We start from the raw sequence: 26,908 nt of genomic DNA, 5'->3' as shown, positions 1-26,908 counted from the left end.
CAAACTACAGTGGGAAGGCTAGGGAGGGTTTGGGGGGCAAGGTAAGAGATCAATCAAAGGACTTATATGCATGCATACAATCATAACCAATGGACACAGAACACTGGGGGAGTGGAGGTGAGGGCATGTGCCAGTGGGTAGGGAAGGCTGTGGGAAGGTCAATGGGGAAAAAAGGAGACATGTGTACTACTATTTGTAATACTTGGAACAATAAAATAAAATAAAAAAACATTAAAAAAAAAAAAACCTGTGGTACACCTACATAATGGAATACTCCACAGCTGTAAAAAACAAAGAACTCTTAGTATTTGCCACAGCATGGATGGACCCGGAGTGCATTATGTTAAGCAAAATAAGGCAGTCTGGGAAATACAAGTTTTACATGATCCCACTCATATGTGGAATCTAATGAACAACATAAACTGATGAACAAAAATAGATCCAGAGACATAGAATCATCACACAAAATGTCAAATTTCAAAGGGAAGGCAAGGGAGGGTGGATGGGTTGGAAGAGATCAACCAATGAACTTATATGCATTTATGCATAAGCCATGGACACATAAAATAGGGTGGTGAAGGCCTGGGGTGGGGGTTGGGGCATCAATGGGAGATAAAGGGGACTTATGTAATACTTTCAACAATAAAGATTTTAAAAATAAAATAATATAAAATTTTAAAAAAATGGGCAGACGACCTAAATAGACACTTGTCCAAAGCAGACATACAAATGGCCAAGAGATACATGGGAAAATGCTCAATGTCACTAATCATGAGAGAGATGCAAATTAAAATGACAATGAGTTACACCCCTCACATCTTTCAGAATGGCTTCCATCAATGAAACAACAAACTACCAGTGCTGGCAAGGATTTTGAGAAAAAGGAACTTTATTACACTGCGTGTGGGAATGCAGACTGGTACAGCTAGTATGGAAAGCAGTGTGGAGTCTCCTCAAAAAATTTAATATGGAACTTCCATTTGACCCAGTGATCCCACTTCTAGGAATAAATCGTAAAAAGTCTGGAATACCAATCAGAAAGAACATATGTACCCCTATGTTCATAGTGGTACTATTTACAATAGCTAAGATCTTTTATTTTATCTTTAATTTCTTTATTGGTTAGGGTATTACAAATGTGTCCTCATCCCCCCATTAACCCCCAACCTCCTCTCCCCCCCCACTCATGCTCTCATCCCCCTGTTGTCCATGTCCATTGGTTTGGCTTATATGCATGCATACAAGTCCTTTAGTTGATCTCTTCCCTTTACCCCCACCCTCCCTTACTTTCCCTCTGGGGATTGATAGTCCGATCGCTGTTTCTCTGTCTTTGGATCTGTCCCTGTTCATCAGTCTATGTTGTTCTCTATATTCCACAAATGAGTGAGATCATGTAATATTTATCTTGCTCTGATTGGCTTATTTCACTTAGCATAATGCTCTCCAGTTCCATCCATGCTGTTGCAAATGGCAAGAGTTCCTTCTTTTTTACCACAGCGTAGTATTCCATTGTGTAGATGTACCACAGTTTTTTAACCCACTCATCTGCTGATGGGCACTTAGGCTGTTTCCAAATCTTAGCTATGGTCAATTGAGCTGCTATGAACATAGGGATGCATATATCCTTTCTGATTGGTGTTTCTGGCTTCTTGGGATATATTCCTAGAAGTGGGATCAGGGTCAAATGGGAGTTCCAGTTTTAATTTTTTGAGAAAACTCCATACTGTTTTCCACCATGGCTGCACTAGTCTAAATTCCCATCAGCAGTGATACTTCTTTCTCTCTCTGCTTCTCCATTCTTATCTCTTTAAAAACCAATACAAAATCATTTTTTAAAGAGTAGATTTCCACTCCTGAAAATTTTCTCTTACTTTTGTGGACAAAAAGGGGCCACATACTAAACCTGACAAGTTCAGTGGAGGCAAGCATGATGGCCTTACAAACTCAATAGATCTAAAGTAACCATAAAGGATGGTCTGAAATGAAAACTTTTTAACTAAAAGCAGTTTATGGCAGATAGTCATGTTCTATGCTAAAATCTTCCCTAGTTAAAGTCAATATTTACCTTACCTGAGCCTTTTATTGTCTTTTTGCATATATGATAACATATCTTTGGAATATCAAAGTAATTTCCTTGTTCCAAACCTCAAAGTACAGATACCACACCACAAGTACAGAGACCACAAGTCCCCTCATAGTTATTGAGTTAATTGCTGACCATTAATTATCCTGCACCCACCTTTGTAAAAGAAGTGTTTATCCCAGTGATTTCCCCACTTTGCTTTCTCTCACCTCCGTAATCTACCAATCAATAGATTTTATGTAACTCATTACACTTCCTCCTTTGATTGTAATGTAAAAAATAGGTGCAAAACTGCCATTCTCTGGAGCATTATCTCAATTTGTTGAGATTTTGCTTCCCGGCAATTGTCATCAGTTTGGCTCAAATAAACTGACAAGAATTCTCTACAGGTTTGAATGTTTCTTATGTTGATAGCTTTGTTATTTAACTTACTGTTGGTGCACAGAAAAAAAAAAAAACAACACCAACAAAGCAACAACAACAAAAACCCTTTTGAAACCCAAATTATGTCAGGACAACCAGGGAAGGCAGAAATCAGAGGGTAATAAAAAAGTAAATGAAATTCCTGGACAAAATAATCAGAAGATCACACATTTAAATCCTGACTTATCCACTTATCAGCTGTGTGACTTTAGAGAAATCACTTTCCTTTTCTTAGCCTCTGTGTTCTCACCTGCAACAGACTAGTGAATTTTCTTATGAAACAACAGGAGAAAGCAACTTTGCGCAGGAGAAATTTTCTTCAAAAAAAGAATAGAATATTTCGAAAGTGCTTCACTTAAGTAATTATGCTGCAATATAACCCAAATGTCCATGTTTTATGGAAAACTCCTTTGAGACCATATTTACATAATTTTCTTTTGTATTATGTTATTTACAAAGATGTGTATGGTTGCTTGTAAGTCTATACTCATTCATATATTAAATAGGAAAAGATTAGGAGTACTATTTATTTATTTCTGATATATTATTTGAGAAAATGGAAACTGTTCATGTAATAAGCAAAATTTAAGCTCATATTGATAAAAATGATACTTTACTGAATCTAAGAATCCTAGAAAGAACTCTCAATATTCAATAAAATGTTTAAGAATGGAATTCTCATTAACCTTGAACATCCTCCAGATGCTCCTTTGATAATATTAACTACCTTGCCCACCATGTGGTTTCAGTCCACTGACCCATACAACACATGGTGTGAACGCACATGTGAAAGTTGAAATCAAAGTCTGTGAAAGGTGGGTTGTCCAATTTCAGATGAACCTCTACAGACTCAATATTTTTGTTAGCTCTTGTTGAGTAAAGTTAACATTGTTGGTTTTTTCTTTAATTGCTTATCCAGGTGATGTAATCACGTGTTTTATGTTGTCTTTATTTTTAAAAGCAGATGAATATATGTATAGCACGAATCAAAAGATCCATGGAAAGAGATTCTGTGGAATTTTTAGCCAATGCTGGCCATAACTAAAATAGTACTAAGTATTTTAGCTCAATTTAAAATTAAATATGGGAATCTACTCTGAAGATTTAAATTTCAAGAAGCAAAAAAAGCAATGAGAACTCAGTGAGGATGGGAATTTTTGTGTTTTGTTTATGTCCATATCTGCAGTACCCAGTACACTGCTTAGCACATAGTGGCACTCAATAACTGTTCAATAAATGAATGAATGAATTATGACTATGGGTTCCTCATAGCAGACAAATAAATTAATCTACATTGCTGATCCTTGGTTTGCCCACAAAAACTCTTGGAAAATTTGGATATTATGTCTTTTCCTTTGCACATTTCCTTTCCTGTCTTTTTCCCAGTAACTTGTAATATTTATCATTTGAAATAATTTTCAGGTATGTATTATACCAGTTGCCTTCTTCTTGTCAATATGATGTCCAGAACTAAATGCAATACCGCAGCTGTAGTATAATCAGAACAAGTGTAGTGATTTTATTTATTTATTTATTCCAGACATGTATTTTTAACTTCTAATGAAAAGAACTTTCAAATTATTCCTGTTTTTGTTAGTGTTTTTATTAAAACTATTATGGTGTTAGTTAATATTTAAACTGAAGCTAACTATTCATTTGACCAGATCTCACCAATATAAGAATTCACTGATGACTTTATTAGGACACAAATGATAGGCTTTACATTGATCGCCACAATTTTAAAAATTTAGACTTGTCATTGCTAACTTTAAGGTATTTTACAAATTATCAGTGATAAAGATAGCTATCATTGTGGAGCAGTACCATACAGGTGTTCATCTAAGGCCCTTCCTTATGGCTACACTGTACTTGTTAAAAAAAAAATTATTCTCTTAGAAACAATAGGTTTGGTAGGCCCTAAATCACCAGAGATCCTAAAATCAGTCCCTAAACACTTTTCATTGCATTTCGCTAGGACTTTAGGTTCCAGGCAGGATATCTGCAGAGTGATTCTCAAATTCCAGAAGTACACAATCACACAGAAGAGAATTAGAGAAAAAGCTGAAAGAAAAAGAAAAAGAAAAAGAACAACATTCAAAATGTCTTAACTGCTGGTACTGAAGGTAAGAAAAGTTTTGTTCACAAATGCTCAATGTTTTCCAAATTTCTAGCACCTGTGGTCTTCTCTCTTCATTTGTGCCTTCGTGGAATCTCAGAAATAATGGAGCACATGGCATAATCTCCTGTGTCTTCCTTCTTCAAATAAGTTTTCCTTATTCAAAGAACCAGTGAAAGTCTATGAAATGTTCTCATACTAACCAAAAGATTTTTCCTAAATTTCTTTTTAAACACAAAACTTTTATGATACACTCTTTACCTTTTTACATATAAATTTAACCTTTGGTTTGTAACCTCTTTCTTATAGATTGACATGAATATTTAGGGGAATTCTAAACGTCATTATATATTTCTGCTTTCTTTGAAACAATTAGCATTTTGAGAATAAGAACTGCATGATAATGATCCCAAAAGGTAGCTACTTCATACATTGGGATAATGATGGTGCTGATATTGGCAATTATTAACAGTATGATCACAAATATTTTCATAAAGCAATATTTTAAGGAAAAGTACAATGCATTGATATAAATATTATTTGGAGGCTAATTTTAATTGTCAGAAAATGGGAAATTGTTAAATACATGTTTAAATCACTTAACATATGGTTGTTGGACAGTAGTAGTCTAGGCCCTACAGATATGGAAGTAAACACAATTGTAAAGTTGCCTTCTTCATAAAACTTTCATTTCTTTATTCTAGCTTTCTCCTGCTTCCCTTCCTCCTTCACTTTATCCTCCTCGCTCATAAATGTTTTCCACTGACAATGGGATAAACATTTCTTACTAATTATCATTTTAAAATAATTACAGGAAAAATCATGAGTTCAATAGTCTACTAAATATAAAAATAACAAGTGGGCATTTGTTATGTTCTTAGCCACGACACCTTAACCAGTCTTTTAACCACATTGAGCTTGTTTTCTCACTTAGTAATATGAGGATAATAATATCTACCTTAAAAGTTTCATAGTAAGCTATGGAGATAATATATACACAGCTCCTACTACATCTCAGTGTATGTGATATGCAATAAATAATAACTGTAGTTAGTAACATAGAATAATGTGCTTTAAAATATAGCCACAACATCTCTAATCACACACATGCTTCTGCAACAAGACCATGCTACTCCCTCATCAAGAGAAATATATTTTTTCACACCATTCCCATGCATCTAGGTAGCCCTATGACATCAAAAGTAATATGGTATCATATTTAGGTGCAGCCCTTAACTAGTATGGCAGTTTCATATGTCCTTCTCTTCCGGAGTTTGGAATGCAAAATTGTTTCACCCACAAACTAAGAATATTTTTTTAAAAAATAAATGTTATAATACAGGTATCAAATTATTACCTCCCACTTTGTGTTGAAATATTTTTTATTGATAAACTGTTTCCATTGTATTCATAATGTTCTGTTATGCATAACATTAGAATGCTCATTAAAATCAATGTCAACCTTCTTTTTCTTTCATTCTGTTAGACATTTGAAACTGTTTGGAGGAAATAATTATAAGTTGGGCAAAGTAATTTTTATAAATAATTTAAAATTATTTAATGACTTCTCTATTTTTCTTATCAGACTCTACTGTTAAGAATTAAAAGCGAATCAGATTAAAAAAATAAATAAATAAAATCACTATACTTGTTCTGACTATACTACAGCTGCCATGTAGGAGTGTAGACTACTCTGTTGGCAAGAGACCATGAGCAGAAGCAGTGAGGCACAAACATGTGGGTGAGGAAGCTATCTTTGCTGTCCTGATTGATCAAGCCTTCAGATGATTTCAGCCTCAGCAACTGACAAAAAGTCTGAGCCAAATCAATCCCCAAACCATGAAAGAAAAAATTAGTTATTGCTTTAAACTAGCAGTTTGGGGGTGATTGGTTACATGGATAACTGGAAGAATACTGTGTATTAAATAATAAGAATATTTTCAATTCTTATTTGAACTTTCTGAGTATTATTATAATTGAGCATTTCCTTCTCCAAAACTTTTTCTATGTATCTCTCTTTTCTTTTAAATTTTATTTTATTGTTTAAAGTATTACAAATAGTAGTGCATATGTCTCCTTTTATTCTCCTTTTATTGACCTTCCCCCGGCTTCCTCTACATCCCAGCACATGCCCTCACCTAGTGTCTTGCATCCATTGGTTATGCATATATGGATGCATACAAGTCCTAGAGTTGATCTCTTACCTCCCCTCCCCAACCCTCCCCATCCTTCCAGCTGTAGTTTGACAGTCTGTTCGATATTTCTCTGCCTCTGTATCTATTTTTGTTCATCAGTTTATGTTATTTATTATCCATAAAAGAGTGCTTTCATGTGGTATTTATCTTTCACTGACTGGCTTATTTCACTTAACATAATGCTCTCCAGTTCCATCCATGCTGTTGCAAATGATAAGAATTCGTCTTTTTTTATAGCAGTGTAGTATTCCATTGTGTAGATGTACCATAGTTTTCTAATCCACTCATCTGCTGATGGGCATTTTGACTGTTTCCAAATCTTAGCTATTGTAAATTGTGCTGCTATGAACAGAGGGGTGCATATATCCTTTCTGATTGGTTTCTGTTTTCTTGGGATATATTCCTAGAGGTGGTATTACTGGGTCAAATGGCAGTTCCATTTTTAAATTTTTGAGGAAACGCCATACTGTTTTCCAAAAGGGCTGCACCAGCCTGCATTCCCACCAGCAGTGAAGGAGGGTTCCTTTTTCTCCACATCCTCTCCAGCACTTGTCCTTTGTTGATTTGTTGATGATAGCCATTCTGACAGGTATGAAGTGTTACCTCATTGTTTTGATTAGCATATCTCAGTTGATTTGTGACTTTGAGTATATTTTCATATGTATCTTGGCTTTCTGAATGTCCTTTTTCAAAAAGTGTTTATTTAGGTCCTTTGCCCATTTTTTGATTTGATTGTTTATCTTCCTTTTGTTAAGTAGTATGAGTTCCCTGTAAATGTTGGAGATTAACCCCTTATTGGTGATAACATTGGCAAATATGTTCTCCCATGCAGTGGGCTTTCTTGTTGTTTTGCTAATGGTTTCTTTTGATGTGCAGAAGCTTTTTATATTGATGTAGTCCCATTTGTTTATGTTCTTCTTAGTTTCCATTGCCTTCCAATGTATTGTTAAATATATTGCTACGACAAATGTCCACTAGTTTACTGCCTATGGCTTCTTCTAAGATTTTTATGGTTTCCCATCTTATGTTTAAGTCCTTTATCCATTTTGAGTTTATTTTTGTGTATGGTGTAAGTTGGTGATCTAGTTTCATATTTTGCAAGTATCTGTCCAGTTTTCCCTACACCATTTATTGAAGAGACTGTCTTGACTCCATTGTATGGTCTTGCCTCCTTTGTCAAATATTAATTGATCATAATGGCTTGTGTGAATTTCTGGGTTCTCTGTTCTGTTCCACTGGTCTATATGTCTGTTCTTGTGCCAGTAGCAGGTAGTTTTGAGAACAATGGCTTTGTAGTATAGCTTGATATAGTTTGATCCCTCCCATATTGTTCTTTCTCGTGATTGCTGCAGCTGTTCAGGGTCTTTTTTTATTCCAGATAAATTTTTGGAGAAATTGTTGTAGGTCTTTGAGGTATGCCGTTGGTATTGTAATGGGGGTTGCATAGAATTTATTGTTTGCTTTGGTTAGTATGGACATTTTAATGATATTGATTCTACCATTCAATGAACATGGTATATTCTTCCATTTGTTCTTGTCTTCCTCTATCTCTTTTTTTTTTTTTTTTTTTTTTTTTAGCCATCCTGAAATTTTCTGAGTACAGGTCCTTCATCTCTTTGGTTAAGATTATTTCTAGGTATCTTTTTTTTTTTTTTTGCAATGGTAAATAGGATTTCTTTTTTAATTTCTCTTTCTGTGAATTCATTATTGGTGTATAGAAAAGCCATAGACTTCTGGGTGTTAATTTTGTACACTGCTACATTGCCGAATTCATTTATTTTGTCTAGTAGTGGTTTTGTTTATGGAGTCTTTGGGGTTTTCTACGTACAATATCATGTCATCTGCAAATGAGGACAGTTTTACTTCTTTTTTAATTTGGATGCCTTTTATTTCTTCTTCTTATCTGATCACAATGGCTATTACTTCAAGTACTATGTCGAAGAGGAGTGGTGAGAGTGGGCATCCCTGTCTTGTTCCTGTTCTTAGGGGAAATGGTTTTAGTTTTTGCCCTTTGAGTATGATGTTGGCTATGGGTTTGCCATATATGGCTTTTATTATGTTGAGGTATGATTCTTCTATTCCCACCTTGCTGAGAGTTTTTATCAAGAAAGGGTGTTGGATTTTGTCAAATGCTTTTCTGCATCAATGGATATGATTATATGGTTTTTATCTCTCAGCTTGTTTATATGGTGTATCACATTTATTGATTTGCAGATATTGTATCATCCTTGCATCCCCAGAGTAAATCCCACTTGGTCATGGTGTATTATCTTTCTAATGTAATGCTGGATTCAATTTGCTAGAATTTTGTTGAGAACGTTAGCATCTATGCTCATGAGGGATATTGGCCTGTAATTCCCTTTCTTTGTATTGTCTATATCTGGTTTGGGGATTAGGGTAATGCTGGTTTCATAGAAAGAGCTTGGAAGTGTTCCTTCCTCTTAAATTTTTTTGAATAGTCTGGGGAAGATAGGTTTTATTTCTTCTTTGAATGTTTGATAAAATTCCCCTGTGAAGTCATCTGGTCCTAGGCTTTTGTTAGTTGGAAGTTTTTGATTACTGCTTCAATTTCCTCCATAGTTATCGGACTATTAAGATTTTCTGATTCCTCTTGGTTGAGTTTGGGAGCTTGTATTTTTCTAGGAATATGTCCATTTCTTCTAGGTTGACCAGTTTGTTGGAGTAGAGTTGCTCATAGTATTATTTTATGATTCTTCGTATTTCTGAGGGGTCTATTGTTATTTCTCCTCTTTTGTTTCTGATTTTGTTCATTTGGGTCCTCTCTCTTTGCTTCTTGGTGAGCCTGGCTAGAGGTTCATCAGTCTTGTTTATCCTTTCAAAGAACTAGCTCTTCGTTTCATTGATCTTTTTTTTTTTTTTTTTTTTTTTTTTTGGTCTCTATGTCATTTATTTCTGCTCTGATCTTTATTATTTCCTTCCTTCTGCTCACACTGGGCTTTTCTTGTTGCTCTCTTTCTAATTCTTCAAGTTGCAGTGTTAGATTGTTTATTACCAGTTTTTCTTGTTTTCTGAGGTAGGCCTGTAATGCTATGAGCTTCCCTCTCAGGATTGCTTTCACTGTGTCCCAAAGATTTTTGGATTGTTGTGTTTTTATTGTCGGTTTTTTTGGGGATGATTTTTTAATTCTTCTTTGATCTCTTTAGTAACCCACTCATTGTTTAATATTATGTTATTCATCCTCTAAGTGTTTGAATTTTTATGATTGTTGTTACTGTAGTTGATTTCTAATTTTAGACCATTGTGATCTGAGAAGATGCTTGATATGATTTCAATCCTCTTGAATTTGGAGAGACTTTGCCTGTGTCCCAGTATGTGGTCTATCATACTGTCCCATGTGCACTTGAGAAGAATGTATATTCTTTAGTTTTAGGGTGAAATGTTCTGAAGATGTCGATTAAGTCCATTTGATCTAGTGAGTCATTTCTTTGCTAATTTTTTGTCTAGAGAATTTATCCAGTGATGTTAATAGGGTATTAAAGTCTCCTGCTTTGATTGTGTTTCTGTCAATCTCTTCCCTGATATCTTCTAGTAGTTATTTTTATGTATTTGGGTGCTCCTGCATTGGGCACATAACTGTTTACCAGAGTTATATCCTCTTGTATTGATCCCTTTAGAATTATGAAGTGGCCTTCCCTGTCGCTTCTTATGGTCTTCACTTTGAGGTCTATTTTTGTCAGATATAAGTATTGCTAGCCCCGCCTTTTTTTTTTTTTCATTTCCATTTGCCGGATAGATATTTTTCCATCCCTTCACTTTCAGTCTGTGTGATTCCCTTGTTCTGAGGTGGGTCTCTTGTAGACAGCATATATATGGGTCATGTTTTCTTATGCATTCAGTCACTTGATGTCTTTTGATTGGAACATTTAATCCATTTATGTTTAATGTTATTATTGATAGGTACTTGTTTGTAGCCAATACTGTACTTTATTCCTGTGTTCCTTCCTCCCTTTCTATTTCTTCTTTTTACCACATTCCTTTTAGCATTTATAGCAGCACTGGCTTGAGAGTGATAAACTCCCTTAGCCTTTCTGTATCTGTGAAGCTACTGATTTCCCCTTCAGTTTTGATTGATAGTCTTGCTGGATAGTGTATTCTTGGGTTCAGTCCTTGGTTTTCCATCACTTTGTATGCTTCATTCCATTCCCTTCTAGCTTGATGTGTTTCTGCTGAGAAAACATTTGATAATCTGATGTGGAATCCTTTGTAAGTAACTCTTTGTCTCTCTCTTGTAGCCTTTAAGATTCTCTCTTTGTCATTAACATTTGCCATTGTAATTATGGTGTGACTTGGTGTGAGTCTTTTGAGATTCATCTTGCTTGGGACTCTCTGTACTTGTGTAACTTTTTTCTTCTCCATATCAGGGAAGTTTTCTGTCATTATTTCCTCAAATAGATTCTCTAAACCTTGCTGCTCTTCTTTTCCTTTTTGAATCCCTTTTATATGTATGTTAGTCCATTTTGAGTTGTCCCAAAGCTCCCTCCTGCCTTTAATTTTTTTCTCCATCTGCTGTTCAGATTGGGCTTGTTTCTCTACCTTATCTTCTAACTCACTAATTCAGTCCTTTGCTAATTCTAGTCTACTGTTGAAACCTTCCATGGCTTTTTTGATTGTAGCTATATCTCTTTTGATTTCTTCCTGATTTTTGCGTAGTTTGTTGATTTTCTTGTCTTTTTCGTTTATTAACTCTACGACCATTACTCTGAATTCTTTTTCTGTCATGTTTTGCATGCCTCAGTTTCGCTTATCTCCTCTCTGGGCGATTCCTATTTTTCTTTCCTCTGTGGATTGTTTCATTGTCTCTCCATTCTAACTATCACCAGAAAGTCCAATCACCGAGTTGTGGTGGCCCTGGCCATGTGCTGTGGGAGCTTCATTCCCCCTAAATGTCATTGAAGAGCTCTGACACCCAGATGTGTGGCTGCCTTGTGTCTGTGGGAGTCACGCTGACCCAGGATCAGATTCACAGGCACTCAGTGCAGCCTTGTGCATTCACCTAGAATCAGGGACCCAGCCTGTGCCATTCTGAAAAAGAGACCCCGCTGTTGTGTGTCAAAAATCAGAGTCTCCTAATGTGTGCTAGGAGTCAGTGTCTTCCTGTGCCCATGCCAAGAATCAAGTATTTGAGTCTCTGTCACTTGGTACAGCCTCACGCTGAGAATCAGGTCCTTGTGTGCGTATGCACTGAGTATTGGAGTCACTGGGTCTTAGTGTGCATGTACTCAGAATCCTGTGCGCAGGCAATGAGCAACAGAGTCAAGTCACTGGTGCTCAGTGCTTCCTCTTGTGTGGAGAATGAGGGTCCCCAGTCTGCTTGGGGGGCCGGGTTGCACAGCCTCTCTGTGTCAGCAGAAGGTCCACTCCTGCACTGCGGGAGACACACTTCCGTGTGGCCTCACCCAGAGTTAAAGTCCGGTGGCACAGCTTCCCTGAGTGGGCCTGGGGTCTGGTCACAGGAGTGCGAGCTGCAGGAAACAAACTCCCTGTGTCTGCACACACAGGCTCAAACCTAGTGCAGCCTCCCTGTGTGGGCTATGGTCTGGTTGCAGGAATGCGCACTGCAGGAAACAAACTCCCCATGTTTGTGCACCCAGGATCAAACCCAGCACAGCCTCCCTGTGTGGGTGTGGGGTCTGTTCACGGGGGTACGAGCTGTGGAAAACAAACTCCCTGTGTCTGTGCACCCAGGCTCAAGTTCTGCGCAGCCTCCCTGTGTGGGCAGGAGGCCTGCCTAAGCGGAGAGGGTCTAGACAGGGGTCCTCAAACTTTTTAAATAGGGAACCAGTTCACTGTCCTTCAGACCATTGGAGGGCTGGACTATAGTTTAAAAAAATCTATAAACAAATTCCTATGCACACTGCACATATCTTATTTTGAAGTAAAAAAACAAAACAAAACGGGAACAAATACAATATTTGTATTTGCATGTGGCCCACAGGCCGTAGTTTGAGGACCCCTGGTAGCAGTTCCTATAACACTACAGCAGGCCGGCAGGGAGGGAGATGGGCTCTGTGACCCACAGAAATCCACGGTTGGGGTGCCTGGAGTCTTGGTGTCCCTAGGTCTGCAGCTGTGCTCTCAGGTCTTTTATCCTAGTGGCTTTAGGGTCCCAGTTTGCATCTGAGAGCAGATTGGGTGTTGGCAAGGCTAGGTTCCTAGTCTCAAGCAGCTCTGTTCTTCAAGATGGCATGGTTTCTGTACTAGCAGTGTCCTCCCTGGATTGTTTGTGGTGGCAGCGAGTTTTTGCCACCCAAGACTGCCCAGTTAGGCAGCCCCCTGGAAGACCCACAGGATCTGACTGTCCCCACCCTCTTTCTCTCTCTCTCTCTCTCTCTCTCTCTCTCTCTCTCTCTCTCTCTCTCTCCACACACACACCACGTCCACACACTCCTCTATTGTTCCCTCACTCTCTCACACAGTCTCCCTCCCTACCTTCTTGCTGGTCAACATCTTTTTTTCCTCCAAAACTTCTTTCCTTTTCTTTTCCTCTGTTCCTATCTTGCTCTCTTGCTGCCTCTCTCTTCTCCATCAATGTTGTCATTCCTTGGGCCTCCATACTATATATCAGAGATTCCAAGCATATATATCCAGCCCAAACCACTTTGTGACCTCAAGATCTAAGTAATTAATTACTACTTTGTATTATTACTTTGAAAGCTCACATCTCAGTTGAGGAATGTATTACTTTTTTCTCCACTACTACCTTCTCATTCCAAACTTGATTCCCTTCCAAGGCTTCATATCCTGTCATATAATTATTCAGGCCAGGGGATCTCAGCAGGATGGCAGGGAGGGAGAGAGTGTGAGTGTGTAAAGGAGTGAGAGGGACGTGTGTGGACATGTGTGGTGAGTAGAGGGAGGGGGTGAGTGTGGGACAGTTAAATCTCACAAGAATCTTGGGGACTGGTAGAGAGGGCTCTACTGGATGTGGAGCCCCTGCTACCTTGGCAGGCACTCCCTAACCAGTGAGGCTTGGACCCAGAGCCAATGCCATCTTGAAGGGGGAAGCATCAGAGGCCAGGAGCACAGCCACACCAACACCCAGACTGCCCTTTGACATCACCTGGCACCCACGCAGTAAGCTGCTCACCTGCCACCTCTACAGTAAGAGGCACCCAACCTCAATGCTGGCTCCCAGTAGTGACTGCAAGCCAGAGACACCTCTTCCATTGTGCCTCCCCACTCAACCAGTTCCCACACTCAGGGAAGCACACCTGGACCCAAGACTTGAAGAATCCCTAGGCGCCAGTGCCCAGTCGCTGCTCCAGCACCCCAGAAATCAGCAACACACCCTCCATCACCCCGTGTACCAGGACCCGGCTCACTAGGACACTGTGTGCCTGATCCCCACACCTAGAACTAGCACTTCAGGAATGCTGTGCATGTGGACCCAGAGTGCCCAGTTGCTGCACACCCAGACCTGATACTTCAGGGACCCTACTAGCCAGTGCTTGAACACCATGCCAGCACCCTGCATTCTAGCACCCTGCACACCAGCACCCCATACACCAGGACCCAGCTAGACACACCAGGATTCCATGTGCCCAGATCCTGCACTTCAGGACCCCACTGGTGTCACACACCAGAAGAAATGTGCACATGTCCCCTGCTGACTCTAAAGCAACTGCATTGGAAAACTGAGGAACCAGAACCATAGGGGAAAGGAATTCAACTCAGAGCAGAGACAAAGACATGAGACTTTAGGAATACCCAGATTCTGTGCTAAGGAATCCTGGATAATTGGAACTCTAGGGGCTTAAACTTCTCGGAGCTCAAGCAGGGACCCAGGGCCAGAAAGTGACAGCAACTCACAGTACATAGAAACAAATACAAAGCAACAGCAAAAATGGGGAGACAAAAAAAAAACACACAAACAATCCCCAAAGGAAAGAAAATGAGGAGTTGCCAGAAGAGGAAATAAATGAAACAGAGTCAAAGCAATTTGTCAAAGAATTCAGAGTAATGGTTATATGGATGCTCAAAATACTGGAAGAGAAATTGACCAACATGTGTAAAAATCAAGAAGAAATTACAATAAAGAACACAATGGAAGATTTCAACTGGAGGATAGAAGAAGCTAACAGAAGACAAGGAGAAAAACACCCAAGCAGAGTAGGAACTGGAAAAAAAAAAAAAAAAAACTTAAAAAGCAGGAGAGTCTAAGGGAGCTTTGGGACAACACAAAATGAAACAACATCTGCATAATAGGATTGCCAGAGGAGAGGAAGCTGAGCAAAAATAGAAAACCTGTTTAAAGAAATGACAGAAAAACTCCCTGACCTTGGAAGGAAAAAAGTCACACAAGACCAAAAAGGACAGAGTCCCAAACAAGATGAACCCAAAAATCCCACACCAACACACATTGTAATTACAATGGCAAATGTCATCAACAAAGTAAGAATCATAAAGACTGCCAAGAGAGAAAGAGAAAGTTAACTACAAGGGATCCCCCATTAGAGTATTAACTGATTTCACAACAGAAACAAACCAGGCCAGAAAGGAATGGAATGAAGTATACAAAGTAACTCAAAACAAGGGACTGAGTCCAAGAATACCCTATCCAGCAAGGCTATCATTCAAAATTGAAGCTATCATTCAAAATGTCAGGAGCTTCGCAGACAAAAGAGGCTAAAGGAGTTTATAACCACCAACCCAGCAATGCATGAAATGCTAAAGGTACTGCTGTAAGAAGAATAAATAGAAAGAGAAGAAATACAGGAATAAAGAATAAAAATGGCAGCAAACAAGTACCTATCAATAATAACCTTAAATGTAAATGGATTAAATGCTCCAATCAGAAGACATAGGGTAGCTGAATGGATAAGAAAATATATCCCATATATAAGCTATCTACAAGAGACCCACCTCAGAACAAAGACTCATACACTGAAGGTAAAGGGATGGATAAAATTTTCAGGCATGTGGAAATGAAAGAAAAGATGGGGTAGCAATACTTATATCTGACAAAATTGACCTCAAGGTGAAGGCCATAACAAGAGATAAGGAAGGCCACTTCATAATATTAAAGGGATCGATACAACAAGAGAATATAACTCTGGGAAATATATATACATCCAATGCATTAACACTTAATACACAAACACACACACACACATACACACACACACACAACTTGTGGAAGATATCAATGGAGAGATTGATAGCTACACAATCATAGTAGGAGATGTTAATAACCCATTGACACCACTGAATGAATCCTCTAGACAAAAATTCAGCAGAGAAAGAGTGATCATAAATGACTCAGTAGGTCAAGAAGGAATTAATTGATATCTTCAGACATTTCACCCCAAAGCTACAGACTATACATTCTTCTCAAGTGCACATGAGACATTTTCAAACATAGACAACATATTAGGACACAGGCAAAGTCTCTAAAAATTCAAGAAGATTGAAATCATATCAAGCAGTTTTTTAGGTCACAACGGATTAAAATGAGAAATCAACTACAATAAAAATTAATCATACACACAGAGGCTAAATAGCATGCTATTAAACAATGAATGGATTACCAAAAATATCAAAGAAGAAATATAAAACTTTCTGGAAACAAACGAAAATGAAAATACAACAATCCAAAATCTATAGGACACCATGAAGGCAGTTCTGAGAGAGGAGTTCATAGCACTACAGGCCTATTTCAAAGAACAAGAAAAACTGGTAATAAGCTGTCTAACCGTACAACTTAAAGAACTAGGAAGAGTGCACCAATAAATGCCCAGAGTAAGTAGATGGAAGGAAATAATGAATATCAGAGGGTAAATATATGACATAGAAACCAAAACAAAACAAAAGATCAATAGAACCAATAGCTAGTTCTTTAAAAGAATAATCAAGATTGATGAACCACTAGCTAGGCTCCTCAGGACAACACAAAGAGAGAGAATTCAAATAAACAAAATCAGAAATGAAAGAGGTGCAGTAACAACTGACCCCACTGAAATACAAAGGGCTGTAATGTATGTATGTGTGTGTATATGTATATATATATACTGGCTAACATTGATGAAATGAACAATCAGGAAGAATAAAAAAATCTGAATAGGCTGATAACTACAGATGAAACTGAAGCAGTATTAAAAAAAAAAAAAAATCCAGCCAACAAAAGCCCTGATCTGGATGGCTTCAGGGAAGTTTTACAAAACATTCAAAAAATTAATACCAATCTGCCTCAGACTATTCCAAAAAATTCAAGAGGAAGGAACACTTACAAGCTCTTTTGATGAAGCCAGCATTACTGTAATTCGAAAATTAGATAAGGACACTACAAAGAAAAAGAATTACAGGCCAATATCCATGATGTACATAGATGCTAAAATCTTCAACAAAATATTACAAAATCACATTCAGCAATACATTAAAAAGATCATACACATGACCTAGTGGGATTTATTCAGGGGATTCAAGGCTGGTTTAATATCCACAAATCAATAAATGTGATACATCACATAAACAAATTGAAAGAAAAAAAACCATGATCACATTAATAGATGCAGAAAAAGCATTTCACAAAGTCCAACAACCTTTTTGATAAAAAACACTCAACAAAGTGGAAAAATAGGCATCATACCTTAACGTAATAAAAGCCTTAGATGACAAACCTATAACCAACATCATACTCAATGGGCAAATACCAAAACCACTTCTTCTAAAAAATAGACGAAGACAAGCATGCCTCCTTTTCACTACCACTGTTCAACAGAGTTTTGTAAGTACTAACTATAGTGCTCAGACAAGAAGAAGAAATGAAAGGTATCCAAATTGGAAAAGAAGAAATAAAACTGTCATTATTCACAGATGACATGATATTGTTCATAGAAAACCGGAAAGACTCCATCAAAAAACTATTATATTTAATAATTGAATTCTGAAGCATAGCAGAATACAAAATTAACTCCCAGGAATATATATGGCATTTTTATAAACCAATAATGAACTCACAGAAAGAGAAATTTTAAAAAATCCCATTTACCATTGCAACAAACAATTTAAGATACTTAGGAATAACCTGAACTAAAGAGGTAAAAAAATAAATAAATAAATAAAACCTGTACTCGGAAAACTACAGACGTTGAAAAAGGGATAAAGATATAAACAAATGGAAGAATATACCTTGTTTATGGATTGGTAGAATCAACATCATTAAAATATCCATACTACCCAAAATGATCTATAGATTCTATGTAATCCTCATTAAAATATCAACAGCACTTTTCACAGACCTAGACCAAACTCTCCAAAAATTAATATGGAATAAAGAAGACCCCGAATAGCCACTGCAATCCTGGGAAAGAAGAACAATTTTAGAGGGATCACAATACCAGATATCAAGCTATCTTATAAAGCCACTGTTCTCAAGTCACCCTGGTACTGGCAGAAGAACAGACATATAGACTAATGGAACAGAACAGAGAAACCAGAAGTAGACACAAATTAATATTGACAAAGGAGGCAAGAGCATACAATGGAGAAAGGATATATGCACCTCTATGTTCATAGCAGCACAATTTACCATAGCTAAGATTTGGAAACAGCCTAAGTGCCCATCAACAGATGAGTGGATTAAAAAACTATGGTACAACTACACAATGGAATACTATGCTGCTGTAAAAAGGAAGGATCTCCTACCATTTGCAACAGCATGATTGGAGCTGGAGAGCATTATGCTAAGCGAAGTAAGCCATTCAGAGAAAGATGAATATCACATGATCTCACTCATTTGTGAATAGATTATAATGAAAAACATAAACTGATGAACAAAAACAGATCCAGAGACAGAGAAGCATTGATCTAATGCTCAAAACTCAGAGGGAAGGTAGGGGAGGGTTGGAGTTAGTGGGAGAGATCAATCAAAGAACTTGTATGCATGTATGTAAGTATAACCAGTGGACACAGACACCAGGGGATGAGGGCATGAGCAGGGGGGTGGGGCAATGGGGGATAAGGACACATATGTAATACCTTAATCAATAAAGGAAAAAATATGCAAAATAAAACACAAAAAACTGGATCACCTTCTTACACCATACACAAGATTAAACTCAATATGAATTAAATACTTAAATTTTGGACTCGAGTTCTTTTTCCTGCCCTATTGAGTGGGCACAGCCACAGCTAATTTGTATTGGGTTGAGGTTCCAATACCCACCTTCTTCAGGAGCGAGGGCCTGTCCCACACCCACCTGTTCATGTGAAGTTTGTTTGCAATGACTACTAGGGGTGTCTGGGCCTGAGTTGTAAGTGCAAGCCTGTACCTCCCAGGAGACCCCAGAGCCAGCACACCCAGTGGACAGCTTAAGACTGCATCAAAACAATACCCAATCACCTCCACAGTGACAGACTGAAATGGCAAACTCAGCAGGCACCAGAGCATTGCTGAAGTAAGTCCTGCACTGTTGTATGGACCTCTAAGCTGATCCGCCACTGTCATGAGTGGTGGAAGCCAATCCTTGCAGCAGATAAGCCTGGGGATAAAGCCCTCCCATTGATGTGCTAACAGCAATTAATGTTCAACTACAACAAGAGGGTGTACACAGCCCATATGGGGCTAGAGTGCCCAGCTTGGGTTATCAGGGAGACTGTGCCACTTGACCCTATAGGACATAGCAGCTCTACTAAATACATAGAAACAAACACGAGGAGGTTGCCAAAATGAGGCAATAAAGTAACAAATGAAAGAACAGAACAAAACTTCAAATAAAGAACCAAACAAACTGGAGGCAAGCAATCTCCTAGATGCAGAGTTCAAAACACTGGTTATAAGGATACTTACTGAATGTTGTGAGAACCTCAACAGCATCAAAAAGAATGTTAGGCCTGGCCAAGGTGGCTCAGTTTGTTGGGCATTGAACTGGGCATTGATGGATTGCCTGTTTGATTCCTGGTCAGGGCACATGCCGGGTTGTAGGCTCAATCCCTAGTATGGGGCATGTGGGGGAAGCCAATGCTGTGTCACTCTCACATAGATATTTCTCTCTCTTTCATTCTTCCTTCCTCTCTGTCTAAAAATAAACTTTTTTAAAAAAATCTTTAAAAATGAAGAATCAGTCAGAAAGGAAGGATATACTACCTGAAATAAAGAATAATTTATAGAGAAACAACAATATAGTAGATAAAGCAAGAATCAAATCAGAAATTTGAATATAAGGAAGCAAAAAACATCTAATCAAAACAGAAAAAAATAAAAACAATCCAAAACATGAGGATAGTGTATGGAGCCCCTGGGACAACTTCAAGCACACCAACATTCCCCTCATGATGGTGATGGAAGGAGAAGACTGAGAACAAGGAATTGATAAGTTATTTGAAAAAAAATAATTACAGGAAACTTCTCTAACTTTGTGAAGGAAACAGACATACAAGTCCAAGAAACACAGAGTCTCAAACAAGATGAACCCAAAGAGGCCCACACAAAGACACAGCATCATTAAATGCCAAATTTTAAAGACAGAGAATCTTAAAAGAAGCAAGAGAAAAAAATTAGTTACCTACAAGGAAGCTCCCATAAGACTGTCAGCTGATTTCTGAAAAGTAACATTGCAGGCAATAAATTTTCAAGGTGATAAAAAGCAAGAACTTACAACTAAGATTACTCTATCCAGAAAAGCTATCATTTAGTATTGAAGGACAGATATAGAGCTTCCTAGACAAGAAAAAGTGAAGAGTTTATCACCACAAAACTAGTATTATATGGAATGTTAAAGGCCATTCTTTAAGAAGATAAAAAATGTGAATAATAAAATGGCAACAAATACATATTTGTCAATAATTGAATCTACAAAAAAAATGAATAAGCAGAACAGAAACAAACTCATAGATACAGATTAGTTTTTGTTGTCTGCCAGATAGAAGGGGAGATGGGATGATGAATGAAAAAGGTGAAGGGTTTAAGAAGTACAAATTGGTTGTATAGAATAGTCATGGGGATGTAAAGGACAGCATAGGGGATATCTTACCTAATAATAGACAAACATGAAAATTGACCGTACCTTCGCAGCACCTTAAGCCATGCCCACCAGTCAATCAGAGCAACTATATGCAAATTATCCCAACCAAGATGGCGGCCAGCAGCCACAGAGCTGGAGCAAGCAGGAGGCTTGGTTGCCTCAATGATGGAGGAGCCAAGCTTCCCAGTGGGCTCTGAGCTCCACTCAAAGCAACAAAGTTTCAATTTTAGAAGATAAATAAACCCCAGATACCTGCTTCCAGCCGGCCACAAGCAGGAGGCTTGGTTGCCCTGGTGATGGAAGAAGCCAAGCTTCCCGGTTGCCTTCTGCCTCCTCTCATGACAACAAAGTTTCAATTATAGAAGGTAAATAAACCCCAGATACCTGCGTCCAGTCCCCATGACCACGGAGCTGGGAAGAATAAAAAAAAAAGGGAAAGGCTGGGAGCTTCAGTCACCGGGGGATTTGGGCAGCCTGAAAATGGCCCTCAGTCTCTTACCCAGGCTGGCCAGGCACCCCAGCGGGGACCCCTACCCTGAAGGGGCTGTGGCCAGCCTGAAAACAGCCATCATCCCCTCACCCAGGCTGTCCATGCACCCCAGTGGGACCCCCACCCTGATCCAGGACACCCTTCAGGGCAAACCAGCTGGCCCCCACCCATGCACCAGGCCTCTATCCTATATAATAAAAGGGTAATATGCAAACTGACCCTAACAACAGAAAGACTCGGAATCACTGGTCACTATGACACACACTGACCACCAGGGGGCAGACGCTCAATGCAGGAGCTTCCCCCTGGTGGTCAGAACGCTCCCACAGTTGGAGCTCTGCTCAACCACAAGCCAGGATGATGGCTGCCAGCACAGCGGTGGTGGCAGGAGCCTCTCCCGCCTCCTCAGCAGCACTAAGGATGTCCAACTGCAGCTTAGGTCTGCTCTCTACTGGTAAGTGGACATCCCCTGAGGGCTCCTGGGCTGCCAGAGGGATGTCTGACTGCCAGCTTGGGCCCGATCCCCTTGCAGGTGGATCCCAGACTGCAAGAGGGCATAGGCCAGGCTGAGGCAATTTTTGTGCACCGGGCCTCTAGTACTCAATAATATTGTAATAATTATGTATGGTGTTAGATGGGTACTAGATTTATTGGGATGACCACTTAATGTGTTATGTAATGTCTAATCATTGGGGTATACACTTGAAACTAATATACTAATCTATGTTACTGAAATTTAGAAATAAACATACTTTAAAAGTAAAAAAAAAAAATGTTAGACTCAGAACCATAAAAATCCTCAAAGAAAACATAGGCAGTAAAATCTCAGGCATTTCTTGTAGCTATATTATTTTCTAATATGTGTCCTTGGGCAAGTGAAACAAAAGAAAAAATAAACAAATGGGACTACATCAAACTAAAAAATTTTTGCACAGCAGATAAACCATCAAGAAAATGAAAAGAAAATTCACTGAATGGGAGAACGTATTTGCAATACATCTAACAAGGGGTTAAAATCCAAAATTTATGAAGAACATAAAAAGAGGACATACAGGTCATTAATAGACATATGCAAAGATGCTCAACATCACTAATTATCAGAGAAATGCAAATTAAAACCACAATGAGGTAACACCTCATACCTGTCAGAATGGCTATCCTCAATAAATCAGCAAGCAACAAGTGCTGGTGAGGGTATGGAGAAAAGGAAAGCCTTGGCACTATTGGTGGGAATGCTGATTGTTGCAGTCAACTGTGGAACACAGTATGGTTTCCTCAAAAAATTAAAAGCAGAACTGCCTTATGACCCAGGAATTCCACTCCTGGGAATTTATCTAAAGAAACCCAAAACACTAATTTGAAAGAATACTTGCACCCCTATGTTCATTGCAGTGTTATGTACAATAGACAAGATTTGGAAGCAGCGCAGTGTTTATCAGCAGATGAGTGAATAACAAAACTGTAATATTTATACAATGGAATACTATTCAATCATAAAAAGTAAGGGGAGTTTAACCTTTACAACAGCATGGATGGAACTGGAGAACATTATGCTAAGTGAAATAAGTCAATGAAAGACAAGTACCATATGGTTTTACTCATATGTGGAATTTAATGAACAAAATGAACTAACAAACAAAATAGAAATGGATTCATTAAGAGCAGGCTGACAACTAAGGAGGAGGGTATGGATGTATTGAGGGGACACAAGGGGATAAAGAGAAAGAAAACTTGCCCTGGCCCTGGGCTTATAGTCCAGGATACCTACTGCAACTGGCCCCCTGCTCTGCCACTACCACCTGGACCCCAAGTGCTTTGCCAAGAGTTTACAACAGATTCCAGAAGCCAAAAAAAAACACTGCCAACCCCAGACAGTGTCCAGCAAAGTATCTGTGGTTCTGGCCTACAGTGGTGACCTGGATACCTACTGCATTCTCCTGTGGCTGCAGGAACAAGGCTATAATGTTATTGCCTGCCTGGCCCAAATCAGTAAGAATGAAGACTTTGAGGAAACCAGCAAGGTGCTAAATCTTGGGGCCAAACAGGTATTCATCAAGGATGTCAGCAAAGAGTTTGTGAAGTTCATCTGCCCTGCCATCCAGTCTAGTGCACTGTAGAGGACTTCTTCCTTCTGGACACCTCTCTGGCCAGGCTCTGCATCCCCACAAACAAGTAGAGATCCACCAGTGAGAGGGAGTCAAGTATGTGTCCCAAGGTGCCATGGGAAGGGGAAATAACCAGATCTGTTTTAAGCTAACCTGATACTCACTGACCTCCCAGATTAAGGTCATCACTCCATAGAGGATGACTGAGTTCTGCAACCAGGTCCAGAAATGCAATGAACTAATCCTATCTAATAAAAGACAAAAAGGGTAATTAACCATACCTCCGCTATGCTTACCATTGGCTAATCAGGGCGATATGCAAAGTAACTGCCAACAAAGATGGCAGCAGGCAGCCACGCATCTAAAGCAAACATGAAGCTTGCTTGCTCCAGTGATGGAGGCAGCCAAGGTTCCCCACCTGCCGCCGCCTGGCTCTGAGCTCCAGAAGCAACAATGTTTCAATCATAGAAGCCAAACAAACCCCAGATAACTGCTTTCAGCCGGCCGCAGCCTCAGAGCTGGGAGTGCCAGTGATGGCAACAATGTTTCAATTATAGAAGGTAAATAAATCCTAGAATAAAAAAAAAAAGAAAAAAAGGAGAGGCTGGGAGCTTCAGTCGCCCGCCAGCCTGAAAATGGCTCTCAGCCCCTCATCCAGACTGGTCAGGAACCCTAGTGGGGAACCCCACCCTAAAGGGGGTGTGGCCAGCCTGAAAACAGCCCCTCATCCAGGCTGGCCAGGCACCCCAGTGGGGACCCCTACCCTGAAGGGGGTGTGACCAGCTGCAAACAGCCATCAGCCCCTCATCCAGGCTGGCCAGGCACCCAAGCAGGACCCCCACCCTGATCCGGGACACCCTTCAAGACAAACCAGCCAGCCCCCACCCGTGCACTAAGCCTCTATCCTATATAGTAAAAAGGTAATATGCAAACTGACCCTAACAGCAGAAAGACTGGGAATCACTGGTCACTATGACACACACTGACCACCAGGGGGCAGATGCTCAATGCAGTAGCTGCCTCTGGTGGTCAGTGCACTCTCACATGGGGGAGCTCTGCTCAGCCACAAGCCAGGCTGATGGCTGCCAGTGCAGCGGTGGTGGTGGGAGCCTCTCCTGCCTCCTCAGCAGCACTAAGGATGTCTAACTGCAGCTTAGGTCTGCTCCCCGCTGGCAAGTGGACATCCCCCAAGGGCTGCTGGGCTGCCAGAGTGATGTCTGATTGCCATCTTAGGCCCAATCTTCTGGGGAGCAGGCCTAAGCCAGCAAGTGGTCATCCCCCGAGGGGTCCCAGACTGCGAGAGGGCACAGGCCAGGCTGAGGGACCAACCCCCCGAGTGCACAAATTTTTGTGCACTGGGCCTCTAGTCTATATATATAAAAGCCTCAGCGACTGGCCAACTGGTAGCTATGATGCACACTGACCACCAGTGGGCAGACACTCAATGCAGGAGCAGAAACCATAGGAATGAAAACATGGACCAGACTGATGAGTCTCAGAGGGAAAGGGGGAGGATGGAGGGCGGGAAGAGATTAACCAAAGATCTTACATGCATACTGAGGCCCCATGCACAGATTCATGCACCAGTGGGGTCTGCTGGCCTAGCCTTTGGGGATCAGGCCAAAACCAGCCTGGTACATGGAAATGGGGTCCCTTGGCCTGGTCTGTGGGACCCCACTGATCCAAAACTGGTTCTCCAATATCCCCCAAGGGGTCCCAGATTGTGGGCCAGGGCAAGGGACTCCACTGGTGCACAAATCCATGCACTGGGCCTCTAGTAGACTATATAAAGCAACATGGAATCCCCATCCCAGTCACCTTTAAGGACTCATGGAGCATGGAAAAGACCTCATGTACAGGCTAGAATCCTGGGAGAACGTATTTGCAATACATCTAATAAAGCCACAACACAAAGACCCAGGACCTTGCCAAAGGTCCAAACAGACTTGACATTCTTGAAATTGAGTTCAAGAAAGGGGTCCTTGAGAAGGTGACCAACATTAAGGATGGCACCACCCATGGCATGTCCTTGGAGCTCTTTATTTACTTGAATGAAGTTGCAGGCAAGCATGGCCTGGGCTGCAGTGACATCAGGAAAACCACTTCATCAGGATGAAGTTCAGATGTATTTACAAGATCGCATCTGAGGTAGTCCTTTATCATGTTCATTTAAACACTGAGGCCTTCACGTTGGATTGGGAAGTATGCAAAATAAAACACAGCCTTGGCTTGAAATTCACCCAGCATACCAGTTTCTCGCACAGTTCTGAGTATGAATTTATCTGCCACTGAATCACTAAGTGACAGGATTATGTGGAAAGGAAAGTTCTGGTATCTCCCTTCAAGGGCCAGATGTACATCCTGGGCAGGGAGTTCCTACTATCCCTCTACAAAGAGCAGCCAGTGAGCATGAACATTCAGGATAATTACTAGCCAGTGGATGCCCTTGGTTTTATCAACATCAACTCCTTAAGGCTGAGCCCCCTCACTTTTCCCATCTTCCAAATACAGGTGCTAATTGCTATGATAATTTATAGTTTTGACTTGTTCTCTAAGTGCAGGGTTGGCAGCATAGTGGGGGTACCAGGCCCCAACTTTCTTCCCTGGAACCCTGTACTAGTAGCCTACAAAAGTGGTCCATGAAAGGAAGGGTGGGGGTGGTTCAATTCCTGGTCAAGGCACTTGCCTGGTTTGTGGCTTAATCCCCAGGTGGGGGTGTGCAGGAGGCAGTTAATCAATGATTCTCTTTCATCATTAGTATTTCTCTCTCTCCCTCTCCCTTACTCTCTGAAATCAATTAAAAATATATTTTTTAAATTATAATATTTACCAAGTAGAGAATAAAAATCTCTTTCTAAGTAATTATTGTCAAAAAAGCTATTATATTTATTCATTTATATTTTAAAAGAATATATTTCTATTGTAAATACATTCAATAAAACACAATTTTCATTATATTAATTTTAAGTTTAGAAATATCAACATTTTATTATGCTTTCTATAACCTGAGTTATACATTTAAGTAATTCGTTTTTAAAATAAAATGCTAATATACCATAACAATACATACCTAAAGATTTTTAAACAAAATTCAAAGACATAAATATGCTATATAAAGATAAACCAAGTAAAGATACATGATTGTTAAGTAATCTAGCATTCTTACTTTATTAAATCAAGTGAAATACAATGTAATATGAAACCATGAATTGAATTAATAACCACATTGGTGTTAATAATTTTTTTATTGTTTAAAGTATTACATATGTCTCCTTTTTCTCCAATTGACCACTGTCCCCAGACACTCCCATCCCCGAGGACAAGCCCCCACTGCCCCAGAGTCTGTATCCATGGGATATGCTAATATGTATGCATACAAATCCTTTGGTTGATCTCTAACCCCCCCACCATCTCCACCCCTTGTCTCTGGATATATTAGTGTTCATCAGTTTATGTTGATCATTATCCCACAAATGAGTGAGATCATGTGATATTTATCTTTCACCAACTGGCT

At 39.5% G+C, this 26,908-nt stretch overlaps 1 pseudogene across 1 annotated transcript; it reads left to right on the top strand.

The window, feature by feature from the left end:
- Positions 1–14,797: 14,797 nt before the first annotated feature.
- Positions 14,798–26,037, top strand: LOC308515447 (argininosuccinate synthase-like; annotated as a pseudogene). The gene is made up of 3 exons: positions 14,798–14,947; positions 23,044–23,402; positions 25,297–26,037. The product of its transcript is annotated as an argininosuccinate synthase-like (transcript).
- Positions 26,038–26,908: the final 871 nt, after the last annotated feature.

The sequence above is a fragment of the Myotis nattereri genome (genome assembly GCF_964212035.1).
Source record: "Myotis nattereri genome assembly, chromosome: 3".
NCBI classification, from domain to species: domain Eukaryota; kingdom Metazoa; phylum Chordata; class Mammalia; order Chiroptera; family Vespertilionidae; genus Myotis; species Myotis nattereri.
This window is presented reverse-complemented; position numbering and strand designations above follow the sequence as displayed.